At 40.0% G+C, this 21,518-nt stretch overlaps 1 protein-coding gene across 1 annotated transcript in view; it reads left to right on the forward strand.

Annotated features, from left to right (window-relative positions):
- Positions 1–12,345, forward strand: part of CA8 (carbonic anhydrase 8) — an 80,646-nt gene extending 68,301 nt beyond the window's left edge. The window contains exon 9 of the mRNA XM_045455154.1: positions 11,180–12,345. The gene's annotated coding sequence lies outside the window, so the exon portion shown is untranslated. The remainder of the gene's footprint in view (positions 1–11,179) is intronic.
- Positions 12,346–21,518: the final 9,173 nt, after the last annotated feature.

A 21,518-nucleotide genomic window follows, 5' to 3' on the forward strand; every position in this document is an offset into this window, starting at 1 on the left:
CTGTACCTGAAATATTTCCATAGGAAATAATGCTAAAATCCACATTTACTTATAATTAGACGTAATACAAACCTTCTCTCATTATAATAGTTGCCCAAATCCCAATTCAACTTAATTTCATTGACTCTGATTTCTGGACTGAAGGCATTAAGCTTGAACTAGTGAAAAATGTATAATATGTGCATTCAATTAAGAAGTAATTAGATACTCAATCACCCTTACAACACACCAGGGATTAGGGAAGAAGGAAGAAAAATGTGACTCACTGTAGTGTAGGAAAGTTTTGTTAATTGGTTTACTGCTAATTGAGATTGAGAAAGTGTCAAAGTATCATAACATAGGTTTACTACTGAACGGTCTTAAAAGCTAAGTTTAATGTTTCATGATTCTCTGATGCAGAATAATGCAGAAATTACCAAGCTGTATGATTTATTTTAGAGTTCTTATTAAAGTTTCTGTATTCATTCTAAGTTCTACATATTAGTGAATGGTGAGAAGAAGAAGAAGGAGTGCTTTGTTAATAGTTCAGACACGGTGCTCTATTGTATCTCATTTAATCCCCACAGCAATCCTGGGAGGCGTGTGTTCTGATTGTCATTTTAGAGATAAACTGAGGCTCAGAGGGGTTGACTAACTTGCTCAAGGTCACAGCCAGTAAAGTGCAGAACAAGAGTTCAGACCCAGGTAGGCTTAACTGCAAACTCCGAGCTCTTGTCACTGCGCCACATTTCAAATAGCAGAGGGCAGAAAGTTATGCAGTCCTTGTATATATTTGCCTCCTTATGTCTTTCGGACAATTTCCTGGGGCTGAGATTTCTGGGAGGAAGGGACACACGTGTTTTCGTTTTTGGTAGCATATTGCTAAAACACCCTCCCTAAGGGATGTGCTAATGATGCAGGCTCCCTGGGGTCTCGGACCTAGAGTGGATCCTGCAGGACCAGCCAACATAGTCCTTGGCTTCGTGCAGAGTGGAAATCAAACTCAAGCCAAGAGGAAGTGAGAGCCGAGTTTACCGAGGACGTAGAGTGCAGATAGAGTGTCTGGGAGACTCGAAAAGGAAAAGAGAGGAGAGCGAGCCTCATCCTTGCTTGGGACCTGGGCTTTTTGTCGAGGATGGTGGTCCAGAGCACGTGTCTTGGCAGGCATCTGGGAACAAAGACAAGTATTTAGGTGTCCTCTGTAAGTCAGGTATGCCCTGGGGCCAGGGGTCTCGGTGACTCAGTGGTCTTGGAAAACATTCATGACGACCCTGCCTGGTCACTCCTTAGATGTTACCCACCGTGCCGGAAGAATCCAAAGAGATTATTGACTTCTCTGCAACGAGGACATACATTATCTGTTCTGTGAGGCGTGTGGAAGGCAAGGGTGTAGGTCCCAGCAAGAATAAAAACAGGAAAAAGAGCCAAAAAAAAGCAGTTTTCCGTGGGGTCCCTTCAGTCTCCCCGTCTCACCAACGTGTGCTTGCATCATTGATTGACTATTTTATAGGTGTTTCTGCCATTTTTTTTAAATCACTCAGTATACTTTCCGTCTCTCCCTCATCTTTTTCCTCCTTAATTCCTTGAAATGTGTTCATCTCCATCTGCCTATGGAGTCACCTTTGATTTCTTTTTTTTTGTTTGTTCTTTGTTCCCATGTCTCTAAGTATGATACATGTTCATGACAGAAAATTGAAACAACATAGAGGGAAATGAAGAAGCGATGACGTCCCAAACCCTCCTGTCAGTGACAGCCATCACCAGCACTGGGCTGAACGCGGAGGCGCCATAGCACAGTGGGGATGTCTTGGGCTCCATTTTGACTTCACCACTAATCATTTGTGTGATCTGGAAAAAAGTTGCTAATTTCTCTAAGTTTTTTTCTTCGTCACTTAAGAGATGTCCTTAAGTGTAACGGTGAAGGTACGAGGAGATTGAATACAAAGTGCTTAACGTGTTTTTGGTCCATGATGTAAGTATCCAGTGAACACTTAGCTTTATTTTTATTTGTGTCCATTTGATCTCTCACTATGCATTTATCTTCAGTGGGATATGTAGATATATAATGTTCTTTATGGGATTATATTCAGGCTATTTTTACTTTTCTTATTTCTTTGAAGATTTTCTACATTTTTTCTCATTTTTAAGTCATGTCTGCACCCAACATGGGGTGGGAACTTACAACCCTGTGATCCAGAGTCACATGCTCTACTGACTGAGCCAACCAGACACCCCGTAGGATCTGTGTTTCTTTCTTTCTTTTTTTTCTTTTTTTTACTATTGTTGTTTTTTGTTTTGTTTTGTCTTTAAAGTAGGCTTTGCATCCAATGTGGGACTTGAACTCACAACCCTGAGATCAAGAGTCTCATGCTGTACCATTTGAGCCAGCCAGGTGCCCCAGGCTATGTTTCTATCTTTTTGATAATATATATCTTTTTATGTCCTTAAATAGATACATTCCATACTTTAGATACATTCCATACTTTAAAATGATTTTTTTATTTTAATATTTTTAAATTTATTTATCTTGAGAGAGAGAGTGAGCGAGCAGGGGAGGGGTAGAGAGAAAGGGAGAGAGAGAATCCTAAGCAGGCTCCACACTGTCAGCGTGGAGCCCGATGGGTGGCTCGAACTCAAAAACTGTGAGATCATGACCAGAGCCAAAACCAAGAGTCAGACGCTTCAATGACTTAACTACCCAGGTGCCCCCTAAATGATTACTTTATTTTTAAATTTTTTAAAACTTTTTTTTATTTATTTTTGAGAGACAGAGAGAGAGCACGAGTGGGGGGAGGGGCAGAGAGGGAGACACAGAATCTGAAGCAGGCTTCAGGCTCCAGTCTGTCCGCACAGAGCCTGATGTGGGGCTTGAACTCACCTCGAGATCATGACCTGAGCCTAAGTCGGACGCTTCACCAACTGAGCCACCCAGGCACCCCTTACATGATTACTTCTAAATAAGTTACCTGTAAGTATGTCCCCGGATTTTGAGGACATTATTATTATGCATTGTACGTTATTATACATCCTCTATTATTATACATTTAGGTTACTTGTAGTATTTTGCTGTAATCAAAATGATTTATGCATCTATTTGCTTAACACATTCTTAGCGATGAGATGACAGGGTCAGAGAGTTGGAATTAAGTACACGTATACACAAATTACTCTTCCATTTATGCTTCCATTAACCAGTAACTACAGTTTCTCCTCACCTTGACCAACATTAACTGTTTTCAGGTTTTTCATCCTTGCCCATCTGACTGAACAGGGCAACACTATGATACAACATTTTCAGTCCGTGGCTACTTGGTTCTATTCCTGAAGGCCCTCACCTGTTGCACCAATCTGCCTCTTCCTGAGCGTCTCCCACATGCTTGTGTATCTTTCAGTGTTTGGTAGGACAAGATCCCTCACTAGTCCCTTCTGCACAATTCTCCTGGCGATTTTCGCATGCTTAATTTTTCCAGATAAACTATAGGATCATCTTATCGGGAGGATTGAAATAGAGTAAAGGAAAAGAGAGTAGGAAAAAGAGAGTGTGAGAAAAGGAAAAAAGAATCTTACTAGAGTATTACATTTGGGTTGCATTGAATGTATAGAGTACATTAAGGAGAATTGGTATCTTTCCAGTATCAAATCTGGATCAAGGAATAACGCATGGGTTGGTGCTTCTTAAAGTTTTTACGTTCTTCATAGATTTACTACAGGATGTGCGTTTGGGCTCTGAAGTCAGCCTTGGGTGTGGCTCGATGGGGAGCATAGCACCTCCAGTTGGTTCTACGGCTTGGGCGGATTATTGAAATTCTTTCAGCCTCGGTTTCCTCCTCTATGAAGTAAAGGTACTAAGAGTAATACCTCATAGAGATGTGAGGGTGAAGTGAAATAAAGTAAAATGCACAGCATGGTGCTTTGCAGAGGATTAACATTCCACACATGTGAGCTATTACTGTTACTGTTATTGCTGTCATTATCGATTTTGATCAGTGTCATTTTCCATTATATTTTTCTATTGGCTAATATTTCTTCATTGAACAAATAATTGTCCTTGGCTTTCTTAACTAACCTTTTGCATAGTTTCCAGTAACATTTTAGCTGATTATTTTGAATTTTCTAAGTAGACCATGATCACATGTGTAAATAATGACAATTTAATAATCTTCTCCTTTCTAATTTCAATACTTAGGGCACCGTGTAGTACTTTCAGAATAATATGAAATAATCTGGTACCCCTTTCTGGCTTCTGATATGTTTTGATTTCTTTTTCCACATACAGTGGCATTTTCCTCACTGTTTTTTCTTTGAATCTTCGAATGCACTGGGCATGCCTGACCTCTTCCTTTCTCTTCCTCCTTTCTTTATTTTCCTTCCTTGACCTGATGCTGTGGTCAGTGGGTATGTTGGGGGGTGGGGGGGAAGCTGGTCACGTGCCCTTGCTTGTAATGGGAGAACATTTAATGTTAGCCTTCTGTTTTGTGTGTGGTGGTATTCTAGGGGCTGTGTGAAAATGTAAACATAATCAGACATAGACTTTGCCCAAGAGGGCTTACAGCCTAGTGTTGGGAGTAAATCAGGAGCACGGCTAACTCCAAATTAAAGCAGTATGTGAAAAATGCCCTGAGAAAGTGTGCTTCTAGTGAACAGGACAAAGCGACCACTCGGAAAGAGAGAATACTCGTGTCTATCATATCCCTATTTCTTAAAAGACTCTTATTTTGGAGATTTTGCACCGAATTCTCTTATAGAGGGAAACGTTAATGGGTTACCAATGAGCTGAGCCAGACTCACTAGAACTCAGGTCAGCCCTGGGGCCTGCAGTGGCCTCAAAAGCAGGACACGTGTGCACGCGTGCCTTTTATTATTTTATTATTTGTTGTTATTTTTTAATTTTGCATGCTGGTTTGCTTTTGAGGTCTTTTCAGGAAATTCTCCCAGGAGCGATTCGATAGGCACTCATTCCCTAGGGTCTCTTCATAGGTCATTTGAAGTTCAGAAATAGTCACAGGAAAGATAGCATCTGTTACAATTATACTGAAATAGCAGCTGATTTAGAAGACTTGGTAGGCTGTGGCCATACTTCAGGGTCTCACTGTGAATAGTGATCATCGTATAATGGAACATTGTCTTTTTAGAGTTAAGCTTTCACATTATTTATATATCCATAAATGGGTATTTGGAGGAGGGCCCAAAGGGGGGCAAGCCCAGCTGACCGTCTTTATATATTGACAGTATCATTTCTGTAGATGGTTTTACTGAGTAAATTTATATTCTGATTACCAAGTAGTATAGTTACGGTAGAAACTTTAGAAAATACACACATGTGTGAAAAAGAACTTCTGTGTCAAATAATGATAATCCATGGAACACAGGCAATTAATTTTGGTTCCACCACAAATTGCATTAGCACAACAGGAAAGATTTTATTTGAAGTGCCCCAACCTGCAAGGATAGAGAAAACAAAAGAGACAGCAGCAAAAATATTTTAGAAGCTGGACGCAGAGGGTTGTGAGGTAACAGATTTAGCAGATGTGAGGAACAAGCCTGTTTACGTGACAGAATCTCTCAAATCTCAGGAATTGGAGGCAACAGGTAATCTCTGGAAGGTGGAGTGAGAGGGAGCTCAAGTCATCTGCAGTGGTTAACAGCTGACGAGAGAGTCTGTTAGGGGACATGGGTGCGCCGGGTGTCAGGACACCTCACTGAAAAATAGGATTATTAAATCACACCATCCGATTTATCTTCCCTCCTCCCCCTCTTGGCCTCCAGAACACTGGCAGAAAGGCCTCTACTCTCTAGGCAGGGGGCTGGCTGGCAGGGTCTTTCTGGAGAGTCTGAGCAACCCCAGGGACCTTTTAAATTAAATGGCCCAGCCGGTTCATTCTGTGGTGAAGGCAGGACAGAGAAGTAAGTGCCTGCTGTGCGCACAGAGCCTTCGCCCAGGTTTTCTTACAATGGTTGTTCCCATTCTTAGGGCTGCTAAGGATATTTGAAGAAAGTCTGTAACATAGAAGGGCCCAGAAGAAACCGGAGAAGGTAAGGTATAAGAAATAAATACTTAGGAAAAGAAAAAGTTCAAAAAAGTGATCATTCATGTCTTCAGAGAGGTAAGGGAGGAAATTGCCACCATGAACCGGAATTGGATGCTAGGAAGAAAAGGAATATTCTACAAAGCTTTTGGAAATTGAAAACATAATAGCAGAAATGAAAACTTTTATAGTAGAGTCAGAAGGCAGAACTGAAATTTCTTAGAAAGTAGAGCAAAAAAAAAAAAAAAAAAAAAAAAGGAGATCTAAAAATAAGAAAATTGGAGAACCAGTGTAGGAGGTCCAGTATTCAAATAATCGGCAAAGTTAGAGAACAGAGAAAACGGAGGAGAGGAAGCAATAACAAAACCATTTAAGCATTTTCTCAGGACTCCTGGGTATAAATTTGCAGTTTGAAAGGACCCATTGAATTTCTAGCACGCTTGATCAAAATACACCCACTAGCAAGGCACTATCATTTCTGGACACTGAGGGAGAATTACAGGAAGAAAAAAATTCGAAATCCAAGAACCTGGAATTTGAACATCAGACTTCTTTTTTTTTAATTTATTTTAAGTTTATTTATTTATTTTGAGAGAGAGAGGGAGAGAAAAAAATTCAAAATCAAAGAACCTGGAATTTGAACATCAGATTTCTTTTTTTTTAATTTTTAAAATTTATTTATTTAGAGAGCTAAACCAGGGAAGGGGAAGAGAGAGAGAGAAAGAGAGAGACAGAGAGAGAGAATCTCAAGCGGGTTCATTGCGCAGAGCCTGATGTGGGGCTTGAACTTACGAACTGCGAGATCATGACCCGAGCTGAAACCAAGAGTCAGATACTTAACTGACTGAGCCACCCAGGAGCCTCTTGAATGTCAGACTTCTAAACAGCAACACAGGAAGCTAAAAGTCAAGGATGAATTCTGAGAGAAAATTACAGCTAGAATTTTTTCCCCAAACTACAAGTAGTCATTTTTAAATATCGCAGTTATTGAAAATTATTTCCTAGGAAGCTACTAGAAGATGTGCTTCACCAAAATGGACTAAGCCAAGAAAACAGATTATGGCAAAGGAGATGCCCAGAATGATTGTGAAGTGAGGGTGTAAGGGTAGAGGTTAAGAGTCCAGATGTGAGCAGATGAGAACGTTCTAGAGCTTTTCCCAGAAAGATGAAGTGGATAGACTACAGGATATGTCTTTTAACTTCTGGGGAGTCAGACAATTGGGAGGTAGTTTTGGATTGAGTACATAGAAAACTAAGGTGGGAAAAAAACCAATGTAATTATTCACTCCACAGGAAAAAAAAATTGTGCAGGAAAAAAATTGATACACTAATGCACCTAATTCAGCTCTGAATAAGATTTACATTCTCACAGTAATAGAAATAATAGAACAGAAACTGATCTAGCCAAAATGTATAACCGTATTAGAAGGACGGAGTGAGGGAAGGGTGTGTATGCACGTGGGTGATGTGGTGGGGGGGGGCGTGGGGGTTGGATGTCTCACAGGAGGAAGGAGGGTCGCATTTTCTTTCTTGGTGGGGAGAGTCAAACAGACAATACTAAAAATCGAAAAGGAGTAATGCCATCACACTATAGCCGTGTGGTGTTAGTATAATAATCGGCTAAAAGAGTTGAGGAAGTTGGTGGCATAAGAGACAGGACTGATAGGTTTCATAAGAAACCTTTTAGAACTATTTAACTCTTTATGTGAATGTGTCATTTTGATACAAATTTTCAAAAATTAAAGTTGCCGCTGTCATTTTGTTACACTTTTTGTGTATGTGTACACACACACACTTGCATTTTCTTGGAGAATTTGCTGTGGGCCAGATACTGCTCTGGACCTCGGGAACCCAGCGCAGATGAGATCAAGTATAATTTCATCCCATGAAAACTTCTCTGAAATTCTGAAAAGTAAACTGTGAACACATGCGATGGAAAATAGTAGGCCATAGTGTGGTTCAATTTTCAGTTAGTGAGAGAGACGTCTGTTAAATCAACTGAAATCCTCACTGGTAGCTCAGTTATGTACCCAGGACTCCCTGTTGTCACATTTTATCCATTGTCCTGCTGGATTCTCACACAATGCTATGAAGGTAGCTATTGTTATCTGAAGCCCAGAAAGGGCAAGTGGGTTGCCTGAAATCTCACAGCAAGTTGATGGCAGAGCTGGGATCTGAATCAGTCTCCCTGATTCCAAATCCATAGCCCAGATTGTGATCAGTTGAAATATTTTATCTGCAGTGAACAAGATCAAGCATCTATCTTTGGAGGTTGGGGGGGCAGGGGCGGAGGGGAGCTAATAGAGCTAATACAAAGATCATTCTCAATGTGCCTTGTAGAGGAGAGAAAGCTCCGTAAACATGGGGTATCTTTAGTTGCTCCTTGAGGGAGATTTTAGCAGAGCGAGTGCCTAAATTCACCAGGAGGGTCCACACTCTGGTAGACTAGAATTCACTTGGCATCTATTGAGAACCATTCACGTCAGACCCTTAGAGCTTCAAAATGAATAAGACACCAATTAGCATGTGCTTCCATTGCCCTTTGGATATATGTTCAAGTGTTCAAATGCTTTGGGTTAAGATGTAAATTTGTATGATTGGGGAGACTGCATATTTACTTTAACTATCTTTTTTAATTGATGTTTTGGACCATGGTAGTTTAATTTTAAGAATTGTTTCATATATTCTTAAAATGAAATTTCATTATTTTCATAAACTTGGGATATGTTTGTCTTGTGGACTAGCCTTTTCCAAATGTGTTCTATGCAGCCATTAAGATACCCACTAAGGTGTTTAAGTCACAAGCTGATTGTCTACAAATGTAGAGACTCCTGGACATAATTACCTCCTTTTGGAGATTTACAGTGCACATCAGTGTGTTAGAGACTTTGAGGTGGTTTTGTATAGAAGAACCATGTATCACTGTATTTAACCAGAGTTTCTACGGTTTTTTGGAACATGGATGCATTTTTCCAAGTAATTTTTAGTTATGTGGAACACATTTTAGGAAACGGGGGACTCTAGGTTATTTTACTTTGGCAGAAAATGTATACATCATGACCTTTAGGCTCCTTTTCGCTCCGAAATGCTGTGGCTTCAGAATTGCAGTCATCAGTTTCGTGTGTTACTTTGACTTACAATTTACTGAGTTATAATTATCACATATATACACAAAGTCCTGTTTTACCTTTGAAGTTCTATCTGGGATCTTAAAGATTTGATTAGACTATCTTCTTTGAAATGTAGTTTGGAAAAATACACCCCAGCATTACAAATATTTCCTAATAAATTGTTCCAGAAATAGTATTTATATGTCTATGTGCATACATGGACAGACACATGTGTGTATGTATGTACAACACATCCATGCACACATCTCATATGTGGACATGTTTAAAGTGCTCTATTGTGTCATTCTTTATTAAGGAAGGAAGTCACTTGTTTCCATTATTTTGCTGCAGTGAATATCCTTACACATAAAATCTTTGATTGAGTGGTTATATCTGTACAATAAGCTCCTAGGAATATAATTTCAGCTCAAAAAGTATATACATCTGGGGGCACGTGGGTGGCTCAGTTGGTTAAGCATCTGACTCTCGGTTTCGGCTCAGGTCATGATCTCATGGTTCATGAATTTGAGCCCCAGGTCTGGCTCTGCACTGATAGCATGGAGCCTTCCTAGGATTCTCTGTCTCCTTCTCTCTCTGCCCCGCCCCCTGCTCTCTCTCTCAAAAAGAAAGAAACGTACGCTGATTCATAGGGGCACATGCACCCCAATGTTTATAGCAGCGCTTTCAACAACAGCCAAATCATGGAAAGAGCCTAAATGTCCATCAACTGATGAATGGATGAAGAAGATGTGGTTTATGTGTACAATGGAATCCTCCTTGGCAATGAGGAAGAATGAAATCTGGCCATTTGCAGCAACGTGGATGGAGCTGGAGAGTGTTATGCTAAGTGAAATAAGTCAGGCAGAGAAAGACACATATCATGTTTTCACTCGTGTGGAACTTGAGAAACTTAACAGAAGACCATGGGGGAAGGGAAGAGGAAAAAAGTAGTTACAAACGGAGGGAGGCAGACCATAAAAGACTTAAATATGGAGAACAAACTGAGGGTGGCTGGGGGCAGGGCAGAGGAGAGGGGAAAATGGGTGATGGGCATCGAGGGAGGGCACTTGCTGGGATGAGCACTGGGTGTTGTATGGAAGCAATGAGTCATGGGAATCTACCCGTGAGCACACTGTGTATACTGTATGTTAGCCAACTTGACAATAAATTATATTTTAAAAAATAATAAATAAACTTAAAAAAACTATATGCATCTGAATTTTAATAGGCATTTATTGTCCAAAATTCTGGACCTGTTAACCCACAGGAACTGTATGACAGTTGGCCACTCCCATCCCTGGGAATGTGCGTAGACATCACGGAAAAGAAAATCTTAGCTGAATGTTTTCCTAAATGGGAAATTCATTATCCCCAAAAGCACTATTGTTTCATGCATTATTGTATATTTATTGTTTATCCATTTAATAGAATTGAGTCACAAAGTTACTTGGAGACTGGGAAGAAGTAGCCTTCATGCTCAAGCAGTTACCGTCTGTGATTGTTATATAAGAAATTAATGACAATACCTTAAAGCTTAATTTTCTTATTAAGCATGATACATAAATTTGCTGTTTAGCAGGTCAAGCATTTATTTCGATTCAAAAGATTTATTATCTCTGGGGCGCCTGAGTGTCTCAGTCGGTTAAGTGACCGACTTCGGCTCAGGTCGTGATTTCGCGGTTTGTGAGTTCGAGCCCCGCGTCGGGCTCTGTGCACGGCTCAGAGCCTGGAACCTGCCTCTGATTCTGTGTCTCCCTCTCTCTCTGCCCTTCCGCTGCTCATGCTCTGTCTCTCTCTGTCTCTCAGTAACAAACATTAAAAAAAAAACAACTTTATTTCTGTGCAATTTTGCATTCATCGGTTCTTTCACAGAAATAAAAGGATGGTAGACTTTATGGGAAAACCGCAGACACGACAGACTTGAGCAGGAAGAGATCATTGAAATTTCCACGTTTTCTTGTGAAATGTTAGCGTGCACTGTCTCTTGTTGGACTATGAAACAGACGTCTCAGTCTGCCGTGGAGGGATGTCAGTAACATAATCGATTCGTTCTTTTTGCCTCAGGGAGGAAGACAATGATCCTATAGTGCCCTTGGATGAGAAACGGAAACCTTTGAGCCGCACCTTCAGTTTATCCTCAAAGCCTGCGTTGTTTGTCTTCATCTAATCCAGCTTTGATGGACACCTGTGACAGTTGCCTATGCACGTGCTCTAATGAAATATTAGAAATGGCTGTACATTCCGAAGAAACCCAGTGTTGTATCCCCACGTCACTGCTGCTAGTATTCATATTTTTGCACATACTGTTGATTGCTTATGTGTAGAAGAAATGAAACTAGTTTTCAGAGTTGTTATTAATATGAATATATATCATGTATTAATACCGAGACAGGAAAAATACATTCCCGGTGTTAGCAATCCTTCATTTCCTGTCTCCGAGAGAAAATTCCGTCATTCGGAGAATAATGCAATTCTTGATAATAAATAAGAGTTTTGATCAGGAACAGCACACGGCTTGAAAATGGAATGTGAAGGATTAGTAAAAGTCCTATCTCATGTTGTTTTCAGCCCTCCTAGCACAATTAATGTCAGGCTGGTTATTATGCAAAACAATTTGGGAGTTAATGCAAGAACAAAATTGCTTTATATATTTCTCAAAGGATCGAATTGAATGTATGAATCTAATTGTATTTATTTGACATATTAGAAGCTCTCGTTTCTAGGAGTTTGAGAAAGGCATAAAAATAGGGTAAAACGTAAGTGGGTACAACATACCAGGAATAGCTTTATTTTCCACGATAGAAGCGTAAATTTAATAGTATTCTGTAGTAATTTAGTGTTGTACGTTTCGTAAGACCTTAAGGTATTTTATTCTATGGACTTTAGTATATTGAGCCATTGCTTTCCAAGATGATCAATAATATCTTTATTTTAATTAATTTTAAGCGCCACTGGTAAATGTAAGCATATGCTTAGATGCAGTTAGATGTGACAGAATGAGATAATTTTGTAAAGCAGTAGAGTGCCTGGCACAAAGCAAGTACTTAATAAATGTTATCTGTTGTTATAATTACTGTTGTAAAACCGAAGACTTCATAATCCCAATTCGGAGGGAGTTTGTGATGCCAAAAGTTGGAAATCCTACAGGTGCAATAAGTGTGTGTCGTGAGATTTTAGGTGTGTTGGATAGAGGCTGTAGTAATGAAAACATTAAATACAAATAAAAATCACGCAGAGTATCCCTGAAAATGGCAGCAAAGGACTGTGGGGGACCCGTGGGCAGGGAGAGGAAGGACTGGCGTGGCAGCAGAGTGAGGAAAAGCCTGGGCTTGCAAAGGGTCAGGGTCTGTCCTTAGACCAGAACCGCAGCAGGGCAGCGGCAGGCAGAGCCTCTGAGAAGTGGAGACAAGCCCTGGGAGTCTTCCTTTCTGTTGTTTCTTGTATGCAAAAATAATGAAGAAATGGTTACAAAACTGTCCCGTATTTAAAGACTTACTATCTCCTAGACGCAAACATGCCACACACACCGAACATTGGTTGTAGGTATAGCCTCATTGTACTTAACATCCAGAGACGACATCTGAAGATTTCATTTTCTTGTGGATTCAGAAGGCACCTTGGTGTTCTTTGGGTAGAGCCTGTGTTCAGGCCCTGGAACAAACCTGGGTGCAGGCACCCAGCCTCTTTGCTCCCGACACAGTTGGTGAGTGAACATCCAGGGTATGTTCTTGGACTTAACGTCCAGTGCTCCTTGGAGTCTCCAACCATCTCTCCCTGAAAAAAACAAAATAGACATAACAAAAAATAGTTCACATGTCCTTTAGGGTCATATCTAGTTGATTATATTTCCCCCTCCAATTTTTTTTTTTTAATGGAAGCAACCAAATTTACTTACCATACATTTTTTGAGTCAAAAGACTGAAATGAACTACTTGATTCAGCTTGTGGGGTCCATTGATGTGGTTGTGTGGGGGCTTTCTAATCTTTGATCTGGAAAACCCCTTCTTTCCACATTTAGGTACCTCAGACTCAGAATATGAATGCTGGTGATAGGGATGCTTACGTAGGACTGAATTTCAAAGGGCCATTTGTACATCAACCAAAGTGCAAACAACTGACCTGCAGTCGATCCTGTTTGATGGTGTCCTGGGAAAGAAAAGTAAAAGATACGTAGTGGACCCTGAAATTGAGGAAGGAACTTCCCAAGGCAAAAGTGTGTGTGTGGAGGAGTGGTTAACAGGGTAAATGACACATTGCATGGATCTTGAAATGTAATTTAGGGTGGGTTTGTTTATCTAACAGGAAAAAAAGGCAACAAACAGGTGCTTTTTTTCACCTATCTCACACATTCAAAAGCGCCTCTGATTCATGGTAATTAATGTACCTGATGGTGTGTAAAGTAATATTCCCAGAAGGTTTGTCAATTAAGATAATTTGAGTCTACGTTTGTTGGTCATTCAAGCTAGAGGCTTGCCAATATTGTTGCTCTTCTCAGAGAACATTTGATTTTGTTGGTTTTCTCTGTGTTTCTATAACATATTTTGTGAAGTTCTCCATATTATTTCCTTCCTTCTGCCTGCTTTGGGTTTGGTTCGTGATTTTTCTAGTATCTTATGGTGGAAGATTAGTTATTGGTGTGAGAGGTTATTTTTAAAATAAAGCCATTTACATTTATAAAATTTTTCTAAGCATTGCTTTTTGCTGAATCTTACAAGTTGGTTTTTTTTTTTTTTGCTGTATTTTTGCTTTCTTCTATTTCTAAGTATGTTCTAATTTGCCTTGTGATTTCTTCTTTGACTTAATGATGATTTAGGTGTGTGTTGGTTAATTCCCACATGTTGATGAATTTCCAGACTTCTGTTACTGATTTTTAATTTCCCTCTATTGTGGTCAGAGAACTTACTCTGCATGTTTTCAATCCTTTTAAATCTGTTGAGGCTTGTTTTATAGCCTAGAACTTGGTTTATCCTGGCGTGTTCTATGTGCACTTGAGAAGAATGTGTATTCTGCTCTTGTTGCTGTGTTCTATAGATGTCTGTTAGGTCTAGTTGGCTTATAGTGTTGTTTAAGTATTCTATTTTGTTGATCTTTCTATTTCTATTATTGAAAATAGGATATTGATGGCTCTTTTATTATTGACTTATCTATTTCTCTTTTCATTTCTGTCAGCTTTTTCTTTAGGTATTTTGGGCTTTATTGTTAGGTGCATATATATGCTTACAATCTTCATGTCTTTCTTGAGGAGTTATCCTTTTATTATTATCATTATTACTTTTAAAGTTTATTTTAGAGATAGAGCATGAGTGGGGGGTGGGGCAGAGAGAGAGAGAGAGAGAGAGAGAGTGAGAGAATCCCAAGCAGGCTTTGTCCTGACAGCACAGATGTGGGGCTTGATCTCATGAATCGTGAGATCATGACCTGAGCCAAAATCAAGAGTTGGATGCTCAACTGACTGAGCCACCCAGGTGCCCCTCCTTTTATTATCATAAAATACCCTTCTTTATCTCTAGGAATACTTTTGCTTTAAAAAAGTACCTTTTAAGATATTAGTATAGCTATTGCAGCTTTCTTATAGTTGCTGTTTTCATGATCTGTATTTTCCATTCACTCTCAGTCTATTTGTAGTTTTGAATCTAAAGTGTGTCTCCTGTAGACAGCTTAAAGTTGGATTTGATTTTTTCATCCAGCCTGACAATGTCTCTGACTTTTGATTGCGTTGTTTAACCCATTCACATTTAGTGTTATTGTTGATATAGTTGGATTTATGCCTGCCATTTTACTTTTTGTTTTCTATATGTCTCATGTCTTTTTTGGTTGTTGTTCTCCCTCCTTTATTGCTTTCTTTTGCATTAGGTGAATGTTTTCCACTATACTATTTCAATTGCTTTTATTTTTTCCTTTCACTTTCTTTGCACTTTATTTTCTTAATGGCTGCCCTAGAGCTTACCATATTCATGTTAATTCATTAGAATGTACTTCAGATTTATATTAACTTGATTACAGTGAGACCAGAAACACAACCTTTATATTTCTCTATTCTCTCTTCTTCTTTTTTTGCTATTATTGTTAATAATATTATTGTGCTATTATGTGTATACACACACACACACACACACACACACACATATATATATATAATGACAAACCCAACAATATATTGTTATACTCATTATTTTATATAATTGCCTATTAGAAGCTAAGCAAACAAAGGACAAGTAGATTTTCTTATTTATGCAGTTTCTTTTATTAGCCTTCTTATTTACCGTTTCTGGTTCTTTGGTTCTTTGAATTTGGCCCTGTGGATTCACATTACCATCTGTATCATTTTCTTAGTCCATTTTCGTATTGTGTTCTCGCCTACCTCCTTTATGTTGTTATTTTCAAATGTGTTACATTTCTATACGTTCTAAGCCTAATAGTATAATTATATAATACTGTTTTATACAATTGCTTTTTAAATAAGAGAAGGAAGAAATATACACATATACTGCCTTTTACGATTACATAATTACTTTTATCAGTGCTGTTTGGTTTCTGGTGTGAATTCAAATTACTGTCTAGGGTCACTTGGTTTCAGGCTGAAGAATTTCAGGTAAGGCAAGTCTACTAGCAACAAATTCTTTTGTTTATGTGGGAATGTCTTTATTTTACCTTTATTTTTGAAAGATAGTTTGATGTATATAAGATTCTTGATTGACAGGCTCTTTGGCCTCCATTGTTTCCATTGTTTCTCATGAGATGTCAGCTATTAAGCTTAATGGAGTTTCCTTCTGACAAGTCATTCTTATGTTGCTGCTATCAAATTGTCTTTTTTTCCCCTGCCCCTCCTGTTACCTGCCCTTTCCCACCCATGATTCTTACTATGATGTGTCTAGGTATAGATCTTTTTGTGTTTATCCTACTTAGAGTTTGTTGTGCTTTGTAGATGTGTAGATTAATGTTTCATCAGTTTGGGTTGTTTTTGGTCATTGTTTCTTTAAGTATTTTTTTCTGTTTCTCTCTCTTCTCTCCTTCTGGTACGTCCATTATGCATATGTTAGTGCACTTGATAGTGTCCCATATTTCTCTGAGCCTGTACTCATTTTCTCCCCTTTCCACCCCCTCCGTCTCTTATTTGTTTTTGTTGTTGCTTGCTTTATTTATTTAGTGATTTGGCAGGACTATTTTTATCACATCTATTACTTCATGCACTGTGGAGCCCTGGGATGTGGTTCCTCAGAAAACTGTAACTCTGGGCATGTGCACAGTCATCATGGGACTACGGTGATGGTAACAGGGCTCTCTTTGGCTGTGTCTTTCCTGATCTCTCTGCTAAGCAGTTTGCCTGGCAAACACACCCAGCTGTTAGGTCCACTCCTAGGTGATTGCTTCCTTGTTTTTGACAATGTCCTGGGGCATAAATTGCTCCATATCTGGTTCAATCAAATTTAGACCCCTTTGCAGGAGTGGTTTTGAGGCCAGCTGTGAGATTTGTTCTGATCATAGGCAGGTTCTTAGCTGTCTCTTTCCATGGTTCTATCTGGTAAACTAGCTAGTGACTTAACTTGCTACCCTCATACAGCTAACAGTCTCCTCTTAATTACTTGCCACAAAATCTCCGTTAGTTTCCAGAGTTCCCTTAGGCTTGAACTTTCCCACACTTTGTTACTAATGAAGTTAATTTTTTTTTAGAGAAAGCTTTGGTGCTTTTTGCTCTCATGAACTGTCCCTTGCCCTAAGCAAAATCTTTAAGTCGTAGCTCTTGAGCTGTGGATGGGGTCAGTAGATTATTTCTTATGGAGTGACACTCCTGCTTTGAAACAGGGCTCTCGGTATGGAGTGACACTCCTGCTTTGAAACAGATCAGCTTCTGATCTTTGTGGCTTGCCTCTCCCAGGATGCAACTCTACCACTGTACGAGTGAGCTGGGGCACTCACTTGGTGCTTGTGAGTGAGCTTGCTACACCTCGTATAGAACCTCTGCTCTGTGAGTGGGGAGTGGGGGCTGATGGAAGAAGGGGGCCTGTGAACTCTTGGCTGTAAGCCCTCAGGGGCTTAGCCTCTGCAACCTTTTTAGCATCCCTTGATTGGGAATTGAGGGAAGGGGAGCCCCATCTTCCTGGCCATCCCCACCCAAAAGTGGAGATTTATTATTATTTTTTTAATGTTTGTTTATTTTTGAGAGGCACAGAGTGTGAGTGGGGTTAGGGGCGGGGAGGGAGCGACAGAGGATCTGAAGTGGGCTCTACGCTGACAGCAGCAAGCCCGATGCGGGGCTGGAACTCACGAACCAGGAGATCATGACCTGAGGCGAAGTCAGACACTCAATGGAGTGAGGCACCCAGGCACCCCGAGAATGGAGATTTAATCATGCTAAGCTGGAGTAAGAGAAACAAGGGAGTGGGTTCATGGCTCAATTTCCAAATACTCTTTCTGCTTTTACTTAGATTTAGGAGATTTTCTTGAATAAATGCTGCTGCTTTTGCTGTATGTCCTTAGAAAAATTTCTAGACTGTTAAGTTTCTTCTCCTCCCCCTCCCCCTCCCTCTTCTTCTCCTCCTCCTCCTGCTCCTTTTTCTTTTCTTTTCTTTTCTTTTTTTTTTTTTCAATTCTATCACTTTTGGTTGTTTTGCCAGGGAACAGGTCTGTGGAACTTCTCACATGGCCATTCTGGATGTAATTTTCCCTCATTTAAGATAGTGTATTAATCAAAATGCCTGGCTATCAGTTCCTTTTTGGAATTTTCACTTGACTGAGCATATATTTCAAGTTTTTGTGTCAAATATCATAATTGTGATCGAGGGTAGACTCGTGGCTTTTGGTAAAGTTTCTCACAATGAAAATGAACTTGACATAACGATATCATGAACTTGTCGCATTAATTACTCTGAGATCTTATTCCTGTAACTAAAGTCAGTTAACCAGCACGTGCTGATGATTTTCAAGTCTTAGTTCTACAAACTTAATCCCGAGGTGGCATGTGCATAAATGGGCTCCCCCAAAGCCTCATTTTCCTTAGGCTCTATTCACTTCTTTTAGAACATATTACTATAGCAAAAATCCCTATGAGAAGAAACAACCTATATCAATTTAGTACAGAATATTATCTTGGGTCATAGAACAGAACGTTGTAAAAAAGATGAGGCAGGCATTGTACAGCGATGATGTAATGCAAGCAGTAAGGATATGCACCCGGAAACATTCTTTCCTTCTTTGCTAAGTTCCCTTCCTTTGTTTAGAGTTGTTTCCTGCCCCACTTCTGTGTGAAACTCTTACGGGGGACTCACTGAGCGAGTGAGGTGGTGCAATACGACCCTTTAGACGTTTTCAAGAAAGATAAAGACAAAACAGAAAGAAGATATTTTAAATTGGAACATCTGTGTTGTCTCGGGCTTCGCTTATGTTTCATGAAAGCGTCCTAGAAGTTTCATACTTCAGGTTGTACGGGAATGCCCACTGGGAAGTGACATTGTTGAGTTTGAAGGAACTTTTCAGTTTCTGAAACTCCAGTGAATCTGTACAAACTGCCTCCTGAGGCTTTTACCTCCCCTGCCTCCACGGAAACAGTACAGCTTTCGAGAGTCCGCAGAACTTAAGAAATGTCTTAGAGCCACTCCAAAGACCTAATATGCGTGTTTTACCGCCTTTGGGCTTGATCCAGTTCTGGAATAACTCTGCTGCCTAGTTCCTTTGATAAACTTTAATTGCTTTCAAATTATATTGGAATTCAGTCAGCCTCAATAGGAATGTTCCTGTGAAATTGTATTCGAATCTGGCCCAAAGGGATTTTTAAAAAATGCAGATTAAAGTCCACACGTTGCATGAAAAACACTTTATCTTTTGTAACATAAAGATGCTGCTTTATGGCATAAAGGAGATCTGCAGTATTCTTGTAGCACAAGACTGAGATGAAAATTGATCCCTTGAAATTTCAGTCATGTTACATAAATTTCCGTATGAATACTTTTTGGAACAAATCTCATTTGAATGAAATGATCTTAATACAAAAAATCTCCTGTGGTGTATGTGATTTCTTTACCCTTTTTTCTACTCCTACTCAGACATTATTTTCATATGAAGTAGTTCCAAATATTCAGTAAACACATTTGAGGCATGTAAAAAAGTTCACATGCAAGTCTCGTGAAGTCTCTCATGGTGGCTTTGCAGAAAGGACCTGCCTCTGCTCTTAGGGTCAATAGTCAAGGTGGCCCAGTTCAGCCTTCACCCATAACCAGAAATGTGAAGCAGCCTGGGAAAAACAGAGACCAGAGAAGAGAAGCCTAGAAGTCCACAGGTTTCTATTTCCTAAGTCCACACAAAGGAGATGTGAATATCGTTCTTGTGGGTAGACTGGTCTTCCCAAGAAGAGAAATTAATACTTTTGAGAAAACGTCCTAAGTGGTACTCTGTCGTGCAAGACGATTAGCAGGTGAGCACTTAGCTCTAAGGAATGGTGCATCGCACACAGGTTAGGGCCCTTATTACTGCTGGTCCTTTCACGGAACCACATGTTGGAAAACATTGGATAGACTTTGATTACCCGTTACTTCCCGCTGCAGTTCGGACCCTTGCAGGGTTCCAGCCTTGCATCTCTGCTCTCAATATCTTCCTGAGACTGTAGGATACATTGCTGCTAACTCACACATCGTTGGCAAGATGATACATATTTTCGGTGGTATCCCGGGAGGCCTTTCCTCTCTTCTGGATTGCTGGCAGTTGGTCTGTATTTTTACATTCTCATGAATTTGTACTAAATATTTTTTATCGTTGTACTCACTATAATATAGGGATTAGTTCAAAGGAGGCAGACCATGTTTAAGCCAGAAGAAACTTTCTTTGTTTCCACATCACCTTTTAAAAATTGTCCAGATAGGATGATATTATTGATTTCTGGGATTTCTTAAGTCTGTCCTCTGATTTTGCCAAGGGAAACTTTCTTTTTTTTGACCAGAAAGAAAAAAATGTGTCCAGTACATATGGTCAAACCTATGCGTTTGATGAAGAATTCTTTGCACTTTCAGATTCCTTTAGAATATTTCCAATGTGTTGCACAACACCCTTAACAAAACAGACCTGCCTCACCAGCATTAATTCCCACCATCACCCTGGGAGGTGGAAAAGTCAGGAATAGGAAGCTATGGCACATCTCCACCAGCTGACAGGTGCAAAGAAAGACCCAACACAGCCAAATGGAGGAAAAGCAGGACCTTCAAATAGAAAGTGATATACAATAAAAGAATGTACCTGGGGTAGGAATATAAGTGAAAGAACCCATGAGGACTTCACAAAAGGAACAAAGAAGATCAGTGAAGCCAGACGCACAGTAAAGTAATGGCAGGTCAATACCTTGGATGATTCAAAGTAGTATTCATCACACCATTCTCTGGGCAAAGTTTGTGGCTAACTCCAAGTTACGTGCTCCCATCATGTCATGCGGTCAGATGGGAAGGTCTTAACGAGGTTCAAGGCATAGACCAAAGCCAGGGGCCTTGATTTGAATTCTGAATCTGAGTCCTGCCAATGATATGTGACCTTGGGCAATGTACTTAATCTCATTGGGTATCAGTTCTTCATCTTTGGGTCTCAAGATTTAAATCTGCAGTTCATTTTTAATATTTTAGCACTCATGGGAATATCTGAATAAGTGTTTGCTATTACTATTCCATCACTTGTAGGAATGCCTAAGACCATAGAGAAGCGCTTTTGCAATTTAGTTGTTTTAATAGCATAAAAAAGATGTGTTCGCTTGTCCAACAACTGTTTATGGTGCAGTTTTACAAGTTCCAGGCATTGTGCTAGGTGATAGTGATAGAGTGATGATTGGGTCAGAGCAGTCCCTGCTTTTGTGGAGTGACAGGCATTACGTAGGTAGGCTGCCTGGCGACCTCAGCTTGCCAACCCATTCTGCACTCTTTCTGGAGACTTTGCAATGCACACACCTCTGTGTTCCGCCTCTAAGCATACCAAGGCTACCTAGCCAAGATGATTGATAGTGATGACATCCAGTTCTGGTTTTTCATTCCTCAATCGGAACACTGAGTAATAGCCACATGACAAAAGAGCAAACAAAAAAACTTTCGTGACATTGAGTCCAATATAAAGACTGAAGGATTGTGTGGTGGTTTCATTTCCACCCCTTGTTATGGCACGCATCAACTCTGTCGTGAGGTTGGAATGGACCATCCTCATAGTTCTGTGCTTTCCTAGTGATGGTTGGCAGATTCACATGCCCATGGATGAAGGGGGCACCTCATACCACTAGTGGCCAAGAGCCCTGGCCTGTTGGAGCAGGCCTGCCCAGCGCAGTCCCCTTCTCTCTCCTCTTTTGCCTTCTTGCAAAAGGTTGCGCATCCTTTTTGTGCCCACTGGCTCTCCCAGGGCCTTCGAGAGTGATGAACTTGCCTGTGTAGCACATGCCTGAATT

The sequence above is a fragment of the Leopardus geoffroyi genome, chromosome C3 (assembly GCF_018350155.1).
Source record: "Leopardus geoffroyi isolate Oge1 chromosome C3, O.geoffroyi_Oge1_pat1.0, whole genome shotgun sequence".
NCBI classification, from domain to species: domain Eukaryota; kingdom Metazoa; phylum Chordata; class Mammalia; order Carnivora; family Felidae; genus Leopardus; species Leopardus geoffroyi.